Source organism: Carcharodon carcharias, chromosome 11 (genome assembly GCF_017639515.1).
Source record: "Carcharodon carcharias isolate sCarCar2 chromosome 11, sCarCar2.pri, whole genome shotgun sequence".
Lineage (NCBI taxonomy): Eukaryota > Metazoa > Chordata > Chondrichthyes > Lamniformes > Lamnidae > Carcharodon > Carcharodon carcharias.
In genome coordinates this window covers 113,632,780-113,649,263 of record NC_054477.1, presented here as the reverse complement: position 1 = coordinate 113,649,263, position 16,484 = coordinate 113,632,780, and positions in this window count along the sequence as shown.

The following is a 16,484-nucleotide window of genomic DNA, read 5'->3' as shown; positions in this document are numbered from 1 at the left end:
TAGCTTAGGCCTCAGCCTGGTGAGATTACCACTATGCCACCATCTCCTCCTAATAGCATGTGCCATGTTTTGAAAGGGCAGAAAGGTAACATTGTAAGGTCTACCCATTGTAATAAAGTCTGAAATACAATGATCATATAACCCATGCATAATTAGCTATTGTCCATGAGGGACCATAGACATCTCTTTCTGTGTTTTAGATAGAAACAAGTGTTTAGCTCTTGAAGGGAACAACTCCACATCAAGCATGGCTGACCAGGAATCTCTCCCGTTCTTCCCATCTGCTATGGCATGTTAGAAGGACTAGCAGGTTGATTTTCAGCCTGTTTGTCACATCATGAACATTTGTTTCATGGCCGCCAAGAGGCATGAGGAGGAGAGGGGGTGGTGTTTGTGTTCAGGAGAATTTGCATATCATGGTCTGACCTACAAGAAATAGTTTTTAAAAAAATTAAGATTTACTTAACTGGACCTCTTCTGGCCATGATCTTACTTAAAGTTTGTGAAATTCACAGCTTCAATATTGGGTTTTGAAGACACAGATCAGCAGTAAAAATTGTATTGCATCCAAGTTGCAACATCAAGCCCTGACATATAAATATTAATAAGGTCTTGTGGCCTTGTTATCATTTATTGCTTTTCCTGATATCTTGATGTGCGCAAATAGGCTGCCAAAGGTAATTGCACTTCAAAGGTTTTTCATTTACCAAAAAGCGCTCTTGGATGTTCTGAGATGATGAAAGGCACTCTGTGGGCTGAATTTAATAACTGCAGCAATGGTCCCATCCACCAGCCGGAAAGCCAGTGGCAGCTAGGCTGCAGCATTTCCAGAAGCCCCGACAGGACACACAAGTATCTGCTTTGCCTTTGGGGATCCTGCGCCTTTGAAGCTGAGGATCCTGCCCTGAAGCCAGCAGAGGTCTATCAGGCCTTCAGTTCCTGCACTGCCACTGGGAGCAGTGGCTACTTCTGGGGCTGCACAAGGCCAATCGGCAGCAGCTGTGACATAGGCTCCAGGAAACTGGTGAGTGGGGAGGGCTCACCAGAGCCGGACAGGCAGGCTCCAGTGTGGAGGGGGATTGCTCTTGTGGAGAACAGATGAGCTCTTTCAGCAGGGGCAGCCCTTGCTGCTGGCAGGTCCTCCATGGGACACAGGAGGGCCCCTCCCTGCAGGGTGGCTACCAGGGTGTACCAGGTGGCCTCCCTACTTGGTGTGTGTCCCCCTCCGCTGTTGATATTATGCCAGTGGCACTGGGATGAGGCCCTTAAATGACTCTTAATTGGTCACTTAAGGGCCTCAATTGCCTAGGAGTGGGAAGGTTGACAACGACTTTTCCCACCCCTGAATTAATCAGGGGAGTTGTGAAGGCAACGGGCTCTCCATTTGCATCCCACCTAAAGATACGGTGCCCCCTGCCTTCCAGCCCACTCTGAGCTGGGGTGGTTGGGATGGTGGTGTTGAGGGGGGGTGGTGGTGGGAATTAAATTCTGCCATGTTAGGGGATTCTGGATTGCTGTTCGAAAGAGATAGGCTGAAAGGTACTCTTCTGTGCAGTATTATTCAATGATTCTAAGATGATAGATTCTTTCTTGAAGGAAATTTGTTTCAGTTACAAATCTTGGCTCTTTAATAGTCCCAGTCTTGATCCCACGAGTTTGTTCCTGCAAGGAACATCTTTACTTCTATTGCTTTGTATTTCAGAGTGGGTCATTTACTCATCTATTTCTTTACAAACACATCATCAATCTTGCCTGTTGCTTGTGTTTTATTAATACTCCTGGGGCAGAGGATGAAATTATTTAATCCTCTATTGATATGTTTTGATGGGGCCCCTGCTCGGACAATCACAAAATCACAGAATTGTTACAGTGCAGAAGGAGGCCACTCGGCCCGTCATATCTGCACCGGTTCTCAGAATGAGCAATACACCTAGTGCCAATCAGCCGCCTTCTCCCTGCACATTATTCCTTTTCAGATATCAGTCCAATTCCCTTTCGATTGACTTGATTAAACTTGCCTCACCACAATCTCAGGCAGTGCATTCCAGGTCTCAACCACTCACTTCAGGAAAAGTGTTTCCTCAAGTCACTTTTGCTTCTTTTGCAAATTACTTTGAGTGGAATCAGCACAGATTTGCACAAAGTGCAGTAGTGGATGGGAAAAAGAACATTTTACCCACTGATCGCAATGGTAGGTTTTCGCACTGTATTGTTCCATTCCTAATGCATCCTGCCTCAGTAATAACGCATTCCCAGGAATCATGCTGGATTGCTGGCAGGGCAGCCTCTGATTCACCCACCCCACCATCACCTCAGGCCTTCAGTAACCCGGGCACCGTTTTTAAAGGGCGCCCCTGCACAGAGCTAGCTCTCTCTAAGGGATCAGACACTGCTGCAAAGGTTGTCAAAGAGAGGAAACATGCTGCCTCCAAATTTAGCGACACCTCCCTCAGGCGCTTAGTGGATGCAGTGGAGGCTGCCATGAAGTCCTCTACTCCCACTCTGGGTGAAGACCAGCAAGCAAGGCCACCAATCCAGCATGGGAGGCGGTGGTAGTGGTGGTCAGAGCCAATGTCCTACAGAGGAAGACAGCCACCTAGTGCTGAAAGATGATGAATGATCTCCTACATTCCATCAGAGTAAGCCACTCTTCTCATCAGTCTCAACTCACATATTCATAAACCCATCACACATCCACAGAGATCTCACTCACTGCCAGTTCAAGGGCCATCACCATTAACTCTGTCACACACACCTTCATCTACCCTACGGATCATGTCCTCATTCCATCCATGGCAACACTCACCACCCACACATACCAGGCATCCTCCTCATCTGGTCTGGGAGGTATCCTGCTTACACTCTCTCCATATGTATTCATGCAGGACAAGCTGGCACACAACAAAAGGGAGAGATTGCAGACTGGTGGAGGAATGCCTGAAATCAAGGACCTCACAGACTTTCAAAATAGTCATCCAGCTGGCCCACGACGATCTGGATCATGCCTGTACTGACAGTAAGGTCGGTGGTGCTCAATCAAGTGAGGATCCAGCAGTGCAACATCCATCAGACAACCATGCTGGGAGTCTATTCCCCTGTCCCCTGCCATGCATTAATTATCTCTCCTTGCTTTCTCAGGCACATCTGGGAAGCAGCTGAGGGGGTCCATGACCCAGGTCCTTAACTCAAACCCCAAAGACACCTTGGAAGAAGAATCTGATGACAGCCTATTTGAAGACCAGTCACAGTGTTCACCCATACCCTCCACCAGCGCAGAGATACACACCTCGGTGGGGCCCAGTTCTAGAGTAGTGTTATGGCAATACAGTCAGTAAAGCAGTTATTTAAAAGCTCCAGAGGGAAACTTTAAACAACTGTCATAACCCATAATTTTAAGTGTTATGTTTGAGATGCGACTCTAAATTCAGGAATCAGACTACCAGTTCTTGACGTTTTACACTAAACTAAATGAAACATTTTATTAATTTACACAGGTTAAAATACATAGAAATATGGTTACAAATTACTACTATTATAACTTTTAACAAATTGCCAAACTAATCTCCATTAAGGCAACAGCAACCCATGGGCCAGGATTTTTCCATCGGCGATTTGGGGTCGGGGCCCGATCGCCGAGGGGAAAATGATACGGGATGATGTTGGGAGGAATCCCCGACGTCATCCCGGTCCCTTTAAATTTTTAGGAAGGCGGGCGGACAGCGATATCATCTCTCCGCCCGCCAACCTGTCAATGGCCAATTGATGCCTTTGACAGGCTAGTCAAAGTAATTAAAGATCTGCCCGGCCAACCTTAAGGCTGCTGGGCAGGCCAGGAGCCACGGTGGGCTTCTGATTATTCATGAAACTTCATCCACTGGCGGGATGAAGTTTCATGTCCTTTTTGAACAAAAATAATAAAGTTTATGTGTTCTTTATTAACATGCCCCATCTCGTGTGACATTGTCACATGAGGAGGACATGTTAATAATATTTTAATGTTTCTATTTTTAAAGGTTTTACCACTGTCAGTATTCTCCCTGAGACAGGACTTTGCCTCAGGGAGAAGTGCACTCTTTCGCACATGCCAGAAAGAACTCACTTTGACAGCTGGGCAACCCCTCCCCCCCAGAACAAGAAGCGCACAGCGCTTCCCTTTGGGGATGCCGATGGGCGGGCCTTAATTGGCCCGCCTACTTAAAATGGTGGTGGGCCCCGTTTCAATGGCGGGGGTCGGCTGTCCACCCACTGGCAAGCAGGTGGGGCCCGCATGCTATTCGAGGGCAAAATTCTGCTCATACACTTAACCAAACACCAGGAAAAGCATTTTCACCTTCCAAAATTTAAAATAAGGTTCTTTTCACTTTGGTTCCTGTGGATCCGAGGGAGGCTTACAGCTGTCTTTTGATCTCACATTGCCTCTGCTCTGCACACCCCAAATGGTTGTCTTGTTATGCCTACCACTGCCCATTGAATGTTAATTCTAATTGTATCAACAACCTCTGAACTAAACCTCTCTAACTATAAAACCCCTTTCATAGTACCAATTTTATTAGTAATATAAACAAATTGCTTTGTACCTGCTAGATGGGCGTCAAGTTTTCACTTCACTTCTTGAATGCTCTATTAAAAAAAAATGCAAATGCAAGCTATCTGTCTTAGATATCAAACCTAGTACACATCAAAGCACACAGACTAGCTGGCTTTAATCCAATTAAGGCACACCCACAGACTAAACCTTTATTTTAAAAGAAAAATATTTTCCAAAATATTATATACATTAATAGCTTCACGAAAGTAGCCTCTGAGTCACAATATGGTGAGCACATCACACTATCTGATCCACAGCAATTGGCGATGGGGACTTCCCAGGTTTCTGGCACTCAGAGGACTGCTGGAGGCCAGAAATCTGCTGAGTCCGAGTGAGATGAGGAGCCCCTAGACTCGGTCATACCTCATTGCTGGAGCTGCAAAGACAAGCTCAAGAACATCAGGGAGGGATGTCTGCTGCAATCCTCAGATTGCAAGGCACAATGGAGGAGTCTGTTTGCCTTCATTCTGAGGTTATAGTGCTGGCATTCCAATGCACTGAGGTCAACACTGGTAGGATGGCAGCCACCATGGAGGCAGTGGTGTAGCAGTATTGTCATTGGACAAGTAATCTAGGATTAATCCTCTGGGGACCTAGGTTTGATTGCCACCATGGCAGATGGTGAAATTTGTATTCAATAAAAATCTGGATGATGACTTTGAACCCATTGCTGATTGTCATAAAAACCCATCTGCAATCCTTACCTGGTCTGGCCTACATGTGACTCCACAGCAATGTGGTTGACTGTAATTGCTGTCTGAAAGGCAACTCAATGGGCAATAAATGCTGGCCTAACCAGTGATGCCCACATCACACGAATGAATTTTTTAAAAATGGAAACCTTGGTGCAGGACATCAGTCCCACATTGCTGCGTGGGCTGAACTCCATCTCTGATGCCACAGTTGGCCTTCAACAGTGTCAACACAAGAGGGGTACCAGCTTCCCCTTCCCCTCAAGAATTCAGTCAGGGGCCTTTGCACATCAATAGGGAGGAGGACCAGCAGGTGCACACCCTGGGGCCATCCACCTAGATGACTCTGGGAGTGTCCGGCCCATCTGACTCCCCTCTTCCTGTGTCTCAATCAGCTCCAGCTCCATAGGCGAAGGAGGATGCCACAGCCCCTGTCACACAGCAGGCCGGTGCAGTCCAGGCCTCAGCCCTCCAGAGGACCCTAGCCAAGATTATCACAGACAGGCTGTAGCAATCAGCAGGCTGCCTCCACCTCTGCTATGGATATCGGGGGGAGCACCAAGATGGGTTAGCAAGGTTAAGAAAATGTAATTGCACAGCCTGGGCATGGGTGTTAATCACTTGTACATAATGTTCACTATTGTCAATAAATTCCCAAGAATATCTCTTTGCCTATGGCTCCTTGTTTTGATGAGCAGTGTTTGTGTCATTCAGATGTGAAACCTTGTTTCCTGCAAAAGTCCAGGGCCTCTTCCCTGTACAGTGTGTAACCTTCACAGCAAAGTGAATTAACACTCACTGAACACATTAGTGATGCCTGCACCTCGATGGTGTATGTCATTGCTTCCAGAATGCCATGGGCAGTCATCACAGAGTTCTGTCGCTCTCTCTGTGTACTCCAGCACCTTTGAGGTGGGGCTGGTCCCCCATCTCTTCAGTATTTGTGACTGATGATGGTGTGCTCCTGAAGGGGACAGGTGCTGAAGGCTGACAAAGTATCAGGTGCATTTAAAGTTCATGGCTGCGTCTCTATGATATGACCCTGATCACAGAGCACAAATGAGCTGCCCTCAGCCAGACAGGAGTCAGACATTCACAGAGGGTATGTGAAGGTCTATGGAGTGTCCTCACAACATGTTGTCATCTTCCTCCTGGAATCTAGCAACTATTAGGGCCTCCGCTGCATCTCCATGACATGAACCTGAGCACTGAGGTTATGGGCGCTGCCATCAGCCACACAGGGGTCAAATGTTCACAGATGCAGGATGAGGTTGTCAGGACTCTCCTCACTGCATCTCATCATCATCTTCCACAAACCTTGCAGCGCTGAGGGCCTCCCAAGCACGCCTGCCTTGTCTGGACATTGCGATGGCCTAATTGCCGGCATCCTCACCTTCAAGGACATCACCTTCATCATCCCCTTCGATGTGCCACTCATCAGAGATCACGTGCAGCTCCTCCATCCCCTCCTCAGGCAGGTCCTCCCCCGTTGCAGCCCGAGGTTGTGTGGCACGCAGCTAGCAACAATGATGCATGACACCCTCTCAGCACTGTATTGCAGTGCATCATCGGATATGTTGGGGCACTGTAACCTCATTTTGAAAATGCCTATTTGTTTGCTCCACCTAAGTCCGTGTCGTGGCAAGTGCCTTTTTGTACTGTCAGTCCGCTGCAGTCTGAGGCCACCGCATAGGCATCATCAGCCACGTCCTCCGTGGGCCGTCCTTGTCCCCAAGGAGCCAACCCTGCAGCCTCTGATGACCCTGGAAGATGTCAGGGATATAAGACCTGCTAAGGAAGTAGAAGTCGTGGACTCTCGCTGGGAATCGTGCACAGGCCTGTAGGATGTGATTGTGGTGATCGCACACCAGTTGAACATTCAGTGAGTAGAAGCCCTTGTAGTTGACATAGTTGACTGCTTGTTGGCCCAGAGATCTAAGCTCTCTGTGAGTGCACCCTGCACCTGTGGAAAACCTGAGATCTGCGCAAATCCCAGCATTTCTGCTTTCTGGCTTTCCCGATCCCAGGCAAAATGCACAAAGCTCTGTGCCCTCACAAAGGTGATCAGGGTCATATCATGGGGATGCAGCCATTAAACTTTAAATCTGTGATCTCTTGGATACACTTGTTCATGGAGGCTTGCGAGATCCCGCACAGTTCACCTGTGGAACCCTGGAAGAAGCCACTGACATAAAAATTTATCTCCACGGTCACTTTGACGGCCACTGGCACCTTGACTCCGCTTCACTTTGAGGGACGTACTCCTCCCTTTGCTGAGCCAGGCACCTCTGCCGCTGTCTCCTTCTTCTCCTCTGGTCTCTGTAAGCCATCAGTCATACTGCTAAACCACCAGGTTCCACAATACTGATGTTCTCCTCCTGCAGAGGAGAGAGATGCGTGGGTTTGCATGGGTGAACAATGAACCTCTCCTTGTGAAGTCTGAAGGCCCCTTCATGCATGCAGGAGAGTGCTGGTTACAACTTGGATGGCCAGTGTATAGTGCAATCATTGGCTGCCCGAAACCCACTCACCTCCGCCCCACTTGATTGATTGGTGACAGCTTCAGCCATTGGATTGCATCCTGTGCTCTCAGCTCAGGCGCAGGCATTCTCCTAACCTGTACTGCAAATCTGCCCTGTTAGCTTGAATCATAATGGATCCTGGTCCAAACCTTAATAGAAACATTGTACCTCTATCAGTGACTGCGCCATGGCCGCTTTTTGCATGGGAATTGTACAACTTACCTAGTTAGCCAATTGCTTTGCTGCCCCGCTCTAACATTCACATTAACTTGCAGTCTGCACCCAAGGGGTGAAAAGTTCTAGAGCATTTGGTGGCACTTTCATGCTTTTGCGTTGCTTGAGTGGGCAGAAAAGCTTCAGAGGCCTGACTCCGAACATGTCGATGGAGCTGAAGCTGAATGGTCTCAGCTGCAGAAGAATGCTCACTTTTGAAAGCTTTTCCAAATGCGTGACTGCTTCCCTCACCCGACCCTGGCATGTACTTGAGTATTTCCTTTACTTCCTTCAGTCTGTCTGTGCTGCCTTGCTCCCCCCACCCTCACAGTGCACAAAGCTTCTAAGTTTCACATCACCCACAAAGATTGAAATTGTACCCAGTGCAACAAGGTCTAGACCATGTATCAGGAAGAGCAAGGGTCCCAACACTGACACCTGGGGAACTCCACTACAAACCTTCCTTTAACCCAAAAAGCATCTGTTAACCACTACTTGCTGTTTCCTGTCACCTGGCCAATTTTGTATCCACGTTGCTACTTTCCCTTTTATTCCATAAGTTATAACTTTGCTCACAAGTCTGTTATGCGGCACTGTATCAAATGCTTTTTTAGAAGTCAGTGCACACCACACCAAAGCATTTCCCTCATCAATCCTCTGTTACCTCTTCAAAAAACTCCATCAATTTAATTAAACATAATTTTCCCTTAACAATTCCATGCTTGCTTTCCTTAATTAATCCACATTCGTCAGTGTGACCATTAATTTTGTCTGAAATTATTGTTTCCTCACTATCTATGTTAAGCTGACTGGCCTGTAATTGCTGGGCTTATCTTTACACACATTTTTGAACATATGAGTAACATTTGCAATTCTTCAGTCCTCTGGCACCACCCTTGAGTCTAAGGAAGACTGAAAAATTATGACCAGGGCCTGCTCAATTTCCGTGCTCACCTCTCTCAGTATCCTTGCTTGCATCTCTTCTGGTACTGGTGTTTTATCATCTTTAAGTATAGACAGCCTAGCTAATACCTCCACCCTATCAATTTTAAATCCTTGTAGTTTATTAATTATCTCCTCTTTCACCATGGCCTCGGTAGCATCTTCTTCCATGGTAAAGAGATGCAAGGTATTCATTTAATACCTCAGCTATTTCCTCTGCCTCCATGCTTAAATCTCTTTACAGTCCATAATCAGTCTCACTTCTCTTTTTACCACTCTTTTACTATTTATATGTCTAGGGAAGACTTTAGGATCCCCTTTTATGTTAGCGGATAGTCTTTTTTCATACTCTCTCTTTGCTTCTCTTATTTGCTTTTCTCACTTCCCCATTGAACTTCTGTATTCACCCTGGTTCTCCATTGTATTATCCACCTGACATCTGTCATAAGCATACTTTTTCTTCTTCATCTTAATTTCTATCTCTTTTGTCATCCAGGGAGCTCTGGATTTGTTTGCCCTACCTTTCCCTTTCAAGGGAACATACCTTGACTCTGCCAGAACTATCTCTTCTTTGAAGGTAACCCATTATTCAGCTACCATTTTTCCTGCCAACATTTGACTCCAATTAATTCAGCCCCCATCCATTTTTAGCCAGTTAATTATTTCCCCAGTTAATTATTATTACTTTCGCTTGTTCTAGAGAAATCTAAATCTTATTATACAGTGACTACCGTCCCCTCAATTTTCTCCTACTGATATTTGATCTACTTAGCCCACCTCATTCCCAAGAACCAGATGCAGCAGTGCCTCCCCTTTCATTTGACTGGAAACATACTCCTGTAGAAAATTTTCATGAATACACTCTAGGAACTCTTGCTCCTCTTTCCCTTTTATACTACTACTATCCCAGTCTATATTCAGAGTTCTTCATTATGACTACACTATAACTCTTGCAGCTCTCTGTAATTTCCTTGCAAGTCTATTCTTCTACATCCACATCTACAGGCTGGTGGCCTGTAGACATTTTGTTAAAATATTCTTTCATGTGATGTGGGCATTACTGGATAGGCCAGCATTTATTTCCCATCCCTAATTGTCGTTAAGAAGTTGGTGTTGAGCCGCCTTCTTGAACCTCTGCAGTCCACATGGTATGGGTACACCCACAGTGCTGTTAGGAAGGGATCTCCACGATTTTGACCTAGCCACAATGAAGGAATGGTGATAAAGTTCTAAGCCAGGATAGTGTGTGGTTTGGAGGGGAACTTGCAGGTGGTGGTGTTCCCTTGCATGTGCTGCCCTTGTCCTTCTAGAGGTCGCAGGTTTTGAAGGTGCTGTCGAAGAAGCCTTGTTGAGTTGCAGCAGTGCATTTTATGGATTGCACATGCTGCTGCCAATGTGTGCCAGTGTTGGAGGGAATGAATTTTGAAGATGTTGATGGGGTGCCAATCAAGCTGGCTGCTTTATCCTGGATGTTGTCAAACATCTTGAGTGATGTTGGAGCTGCATTCACCCAGACAAGAGCTACACTGAACAATGTAATTGCACCTTTTTTTGTTCCTTAGCTTTTGCCAAATAGATTCTGTCCTTGACCCCCTGAGACATTCTCTCTCTCTAGAACTGCAATGTTCTCCTTATTCAATACCACCACTCCTCCCTCTTTTCTTCCTTTTCTATACTTCCTGAGTACTTTACATTCAAGAATATTTAACAACCAGTCCTGCCCTTCTTCGAGCCAAGTCTCTATTATAGTCACATCAAATTTCCATATGTTAATCTGAGCCTCTAACTTACCAATCTTATCAACCACGTTTTGTGCATTCAGTTACATTCACATTAACCCTGATTTAGACTCTCTCCTTTTCTCCCTTATTCTGATCCCACCTAATACTTTACCATTTCCTACTCTAGTGTTATCTAATTCTCCCAGTATTCTGTGCACCTTGATATTCCTCTCTGATAATTGCTCCTATTTCTTACACACATGCCAAGTTTGTTTAAACCTTTCCCAAAAGCACCATCAAGGAATTCAGTCCTAGTTCTATTTAGGTGGAAGCCATCTGGTCTGTACAGGCCCCATCTCTTCTGGAGCTGGTCCCAAATTTTCAAGATTCTAAAGCCCTCCCTCATGCACCATTTCTCCAGCCATGCTCTAATGTCCTCCTATTTTAATACTCACTTGCATGTGGCACTTGGAGGAGTCCAGAGATTGCCACTATTGAGGACCTGCTGTTAGGAAATATAGAGAAAGTTTAAGTAAATTGTATTTGTATTTATAAGAATGAGCTATAGCTTTAAGTTTAAACTTTAGCTTTAAGTTTAAGGTATATGTTTCTATTTGTGGGTTAAAAGGTGAAATCTGGGATCTAGTTTCATTTTAGAGTGGAGACAGCAGGCCTAAGGCTTTGTGTGTCTGCTTTCTGATGAGATTTTATGGCTCTTGAAGGGAAGTTAAAACAAACACAATGTAGAAGGGTCCAGAGAGAGGGACCAACAGAGACAAAGAAAATCAGAAAAGCAATTTTAGTTCATTTGAAGCTAGGATACCCGAGAGGCTGGACAGGAGTGGGAATGCAAGGAGCAGGTTCCAAAAACCAAAGCAGATAGGCCTCAAACCAGGGAGGTAAGGTCCCAAGAGGACAGATTAGTCAAAGGACAAGGACAGGAACCTGGAATAGGCCCTTTAAGTGAAATTAAGACTGAGGAACTGAGAAAGGCTCCAAGCTTAAAGGGAGAAAGCTGCAGGACACAGATTTAAAACAACATAGGCTTGTGAGAAGCCAGAAGATCCAAAGAGACGGTTGAAGGTCTGTAACGTTTTACTATGGACATGTGAAGCAGTGGTGTTCTGTTGGTAAAGATGAGTCTGAGAGAGAGTGTGGGAGGAAGCTTGAATGCAAGTGGTGATCCAGGGGAAAGGAACATCAGAAGGAGAGTTCGAAACCCTGAGGTGGACATTTGTGGAAGGTGTCTGAGAGAAAACGTTGTTTTGGAGAAGATTCCAAAGTGAGTTCTTTGCGAGTGAAGATTAGAAACCCTCATGTGAAAGATGGAGTTCAGTGAGACCAATTGGCTCAAGGTGTGGCAAGCGTCTGCGGGGAGTTGATAAGAAATCCATAGCATCTGCTTGGGGTTGCATTTGCCATTTGATTTCAGAATATGGTGTGCCTGACCACAGGTCACCTATTGGTTTTCATGGACTGTGCACTTACTGTGAACATTAGAGTATAAGATTAGTGGCTTGTGTTATCCTTACAAATCTGTATATACCTGTGAAGGTATGGGTGGGTGAAAGAGTATTGTAATATAGTTCATCTTTTCCTGTTCAATAAATGTTTCTTCATTAAAAGTTCATCAGCCAACTCCTGTGACTTTGTTCAGTAACCACTCTCCATGTACTTAACAAAAATAAAAGTTAGGATCTATCAAGCTGGCTTCTACCCTGGGAACTGGCTTGTCCAGTAGTAACACCATCTAAGATCATAAGACTGCCAACTAATTTCCTACATAGTGCCTCAAATTCTGACTGCAAGACCCCATCCCTCATTCTGCCTATATTGTTTGTACCTATATGGACCACGACTGCCGGCTATTCACCTTCCACCACATGCAGGATGCTCTGCAGCTGTTCAGTGACCTCCTTGACCCTGGCACCAGGATTCACATCTGTGGCTGCAGAAATGTCTGTCTATTCCCCTAAGTATCAAAACTCCTATCACTATTGTGCTCCTAGTCTTACTTGTACTTCACTGTACACCTGAGCCACTCTTTGTGCCCTGGACTTGGCTGAGGATAAAGCATCACTCTCATCAGTTTAGAGAGTGGGATGCACTCAAGGAACTCCTACACTACTTGCCTGTTTCTACTCATTCCCTCTGTCCCTGCTTACTCTTAAGCTGGCGGGGGGCAGAGGGGTGGGCAGTGGGTGGCTACACTTACCTTCCTCATCTAAACTGAAGAGGTAACAATCACTTAATTGATTTTTACCATCTGTTTCCAATCATGGGTCATACCTTTCAAATTCAACTGAAGTAGCTAAGAATGCTGCATAGAGGCATGTTCTTACATGCAATTTTAATTCTCTTGGTGTTTCTACCATTCAACTATTTTCTTCTATTTAAGTTGTCTTTCTTTATTATTTCCTATTTCTGAACAAACTGCTCAATTTTTAGGTGTATTACTACCCTGCTGACAATCATTTTATTTACCATTTACCAACTTCAATATCATCATTGCTTAATCTGAGTCTATTGTGGTACTTTGTAGTCAGCCATTCCTTGGGTGGGGTAGAAGGTATTCCTCACTGTACCACTATTTGGCTCTCCTTCAACACTACTTTTTTACCTCTTAATATACCTAATAACAACATCCTGTAGCTGCTGGATTCTCTGGAGTCAGATCCCTTTTATTTTATTTCATAAATCATCTTTGCTCAAACCTGGGCTTCAAGATCGAACTGAACATTTTTCTTTCAAGCTGCAATACTTGGTGAAGTACTGAAGTTTCATATTAACTGCAACCATGCTAGAGAAAAGGGCAAGAAAATTAGTTGCTGTGTGATAGCCTGCGACTGTTGGAAAAGCTCCTCTGATCCAATTGCTTTTCTTGTTGGCTGATCATTCTTTTAGAGCCACTTGAATTTTAATTGGCTTTTCAAACACAAATCCATATTGCAACAGTGCAAACTACAGTATGAGGCTGCAGTGAACATCCAGTGTATGGTAACAAATTCAATTGTCATGTAACTAGAAGGCCTAGAGATTAGAATGCACAGTGACCATGGGTGCTAATTGGCATGCTAAAAATCAGAAAATGGTGGGTAGGAAACACGAGCACATTTCCAGATTGATGTGCAGCGCTCATCATATTGGTCAAGGAGGATTGGCTGGTGTCAGTAACGCAGGTTGGGATTCTTTATATTAGGCTCCTATGCTTCATTTCCTATTTTAGACTTTCAAGGGGCTGAACTCGCACATCACAGTGTGGCACTATCTGGCAGGGTGAAACCTGCTGACAATATTTAAAGAAATCGTTCTGTATTTACAAAGTCAGTAGCTGGTTTCCAATTTCAGGCTGCTTTATTTTTTTATTTGTTCATAGAACGTGAACTTGACTGGAAAGGCAAGTATTTATTGCCCATTCTTAAGGAAAGGTGGTGGTGAGCTGCCTTCTTGAAGCATTGCAATGCATGGTGTAGGTACACCCACAGTGCTACACGAGAAAGAGAGCCAGGAATTTGAGCCAGCGACAGCGAAGGAACAGCGATATAGCTCCAAGTCAGGATGGTGTGTGAGATGGGGGGGGGCTTGTAGTTGTGGTGTTCCCAAAGGTCTGTTGCCCTTGTCCTAGATGTTAGAGGTTGCAGTTTGGAGGGATCTTTAGTGAGTTATTGCAGTACATCTTGTAGGTGATACACAATGCTGCCACTGTGCACTGGCGGTAGAAGGCGTGAATGTTTGAGGAAGTGGACAGATTGCCAATCAATCAGACTGTTTTGCCTTGGATGTTATTGGAGCTGCACTCACCCAGGCTAGTCAAGTTTATTCCATTACAATCCTCACTTTGCCTTGTAGATGGTGGGTTTTAGGGAGTCAGGAAGTGAGTTATTTGCCTTAGAATTCCCAGTCTCTGACCTGTTCTTGTGACCACAGTACTTAAATGCCTGGTCCAGTTCAGTTTCCAGTCAATGTAACCACACATCTACTGCCCCATCAGTCCCCAAAAATGGTGACGAATTTGGTGAAGGTGTGTGTTGTTGAATGTCAAGAGGAGATGGTTAGATTTTCTTTTGTTGGAACTGGTCATTGCTTGGTATTTGCCTGGCCCTTGCATGGCATAAATAATACTTGTTACTTATCAGTCCATGTTTTTCAATTCTTGCTGCAAGTAGGCTTGGACTGCTTCAGAAGCTGAGGTCAATATTTGACTAAGTGTGACATCAAGGAGCCTTAGCAAAATTGAAGTCAATGAGAATCGGGAAGAAATCTTTCCATTGACTGGAATCATACTTAGCACATACTTAGTTGTGGTTGATGGAGGCCAATCATCTCAGCCCCAGGACATCGCTGCAGGGGTTTATCAGTCCTCGGCCCAAGCATCTTCAGCTGCTTCATTAATGACCCACCCTCAATTGTAAGGTTGGAAATGGGGCTGCTCTCTGATGATTGCACCTTATTCAGTTCCATTTGCAACTCCTCAGACAAACAATGCAGTTAATGCATGTTGGGGAGGTGGGGGTGCGTGGGGAGGGTGGGGCTTTCTTTTTCCGCTATCCTACCAGAAGGAAGATAATATCCCTCCTGTTGCTCCTGCTTACTGCATTGCACCAGTGCCAAAGGCAACAACTGAGAAACTTGGTGTTCTCTCAGCAATTGCTTCAGTCATGCTTCAGATTGAGAAAAAAGTGTTTCTCTGATGACTGCTGTCAGAGTGCATCTTCCCTTTAAGAAGTTCTGGCTGCTTTTAAGTGTCATCCCAAATGCCCAATACCCGCTCCTCCACCACCTCGGGTGTGCAACCAAAGAATAGCAGGGGTAGTGTTGGCTGCAGGCCAGCACAATTAGCATGATCAGGCAGCATTAGTATTGCATCAATAGAAACAGGTATGTGTAGCATGCAGTCCATGCCCTGCACAAATGATTCCAGACAAGATTGGATTTTTAGGTTGATGTGTCCACCTGTTCTGCAGGTTAATACGCAACTTTAAATTAAGGGCTATACAAAGTGGCTCTTATTGATTGATATTCTGGCTGATGATTTTAGAGGCAATGGAGAATAATCAGGTGCTGTCATAAAGGGATGCAAAAATAAACTTACAGGAAACTGTCTGCATTACAGTAATTCTCAATTGTGTTTTAGGAAATAAACAAGTGTACCGACTTCATGAACCACCACAATTTTTCACATGAACTCATTCACATCTGGGACACACTGGATGAAACCTAAAGGAAGAAGCATAGCTCCCAGTGGTGGAATCAGAATTGGCCACCACAACAGCTCACAAGTCAGGAACTGCAAAGCATGCAGTTACATTGCAAGATATCAGTGCATATGTGAGTGTGTGTCACATGTACAATCAGGTGTTGGGGGCCAGCCACAGCCACACTGTTCCAGTACAGCTACAGCACAGGCACCCACCCGGTAATGTGCAACATTTCCCAGGTATGTCCTATCCAGAAAAAGCAGGACAAAAACCAACCCAGCTGATTCCTATTCCATTACTATATTCTCGATCATCAGCAAAGTGATGGAAGGTGTTGTCAACAGTGCTATCAAGCAACACTTACACAGCAATAGCCTGCTCAATGATGCTCAGTTTGGGTTCTGCCAGGGCCACTCGAGCCCTGATCTCTCTACAGCCTTGGTCCAAGCATGGACAAAGGAATTGAACTCAAGAGGGAAGTTGAGACTGACTGCCCTTGACATCAAAGAGCACTGGCAAAATCAAAGTCAAAGGGAATCAGCAGAAAACTCCCCACTGGTTGGAGTCATACTTAACACAAAAGAAGATGGCTGTGGTTGCTGGAGGCC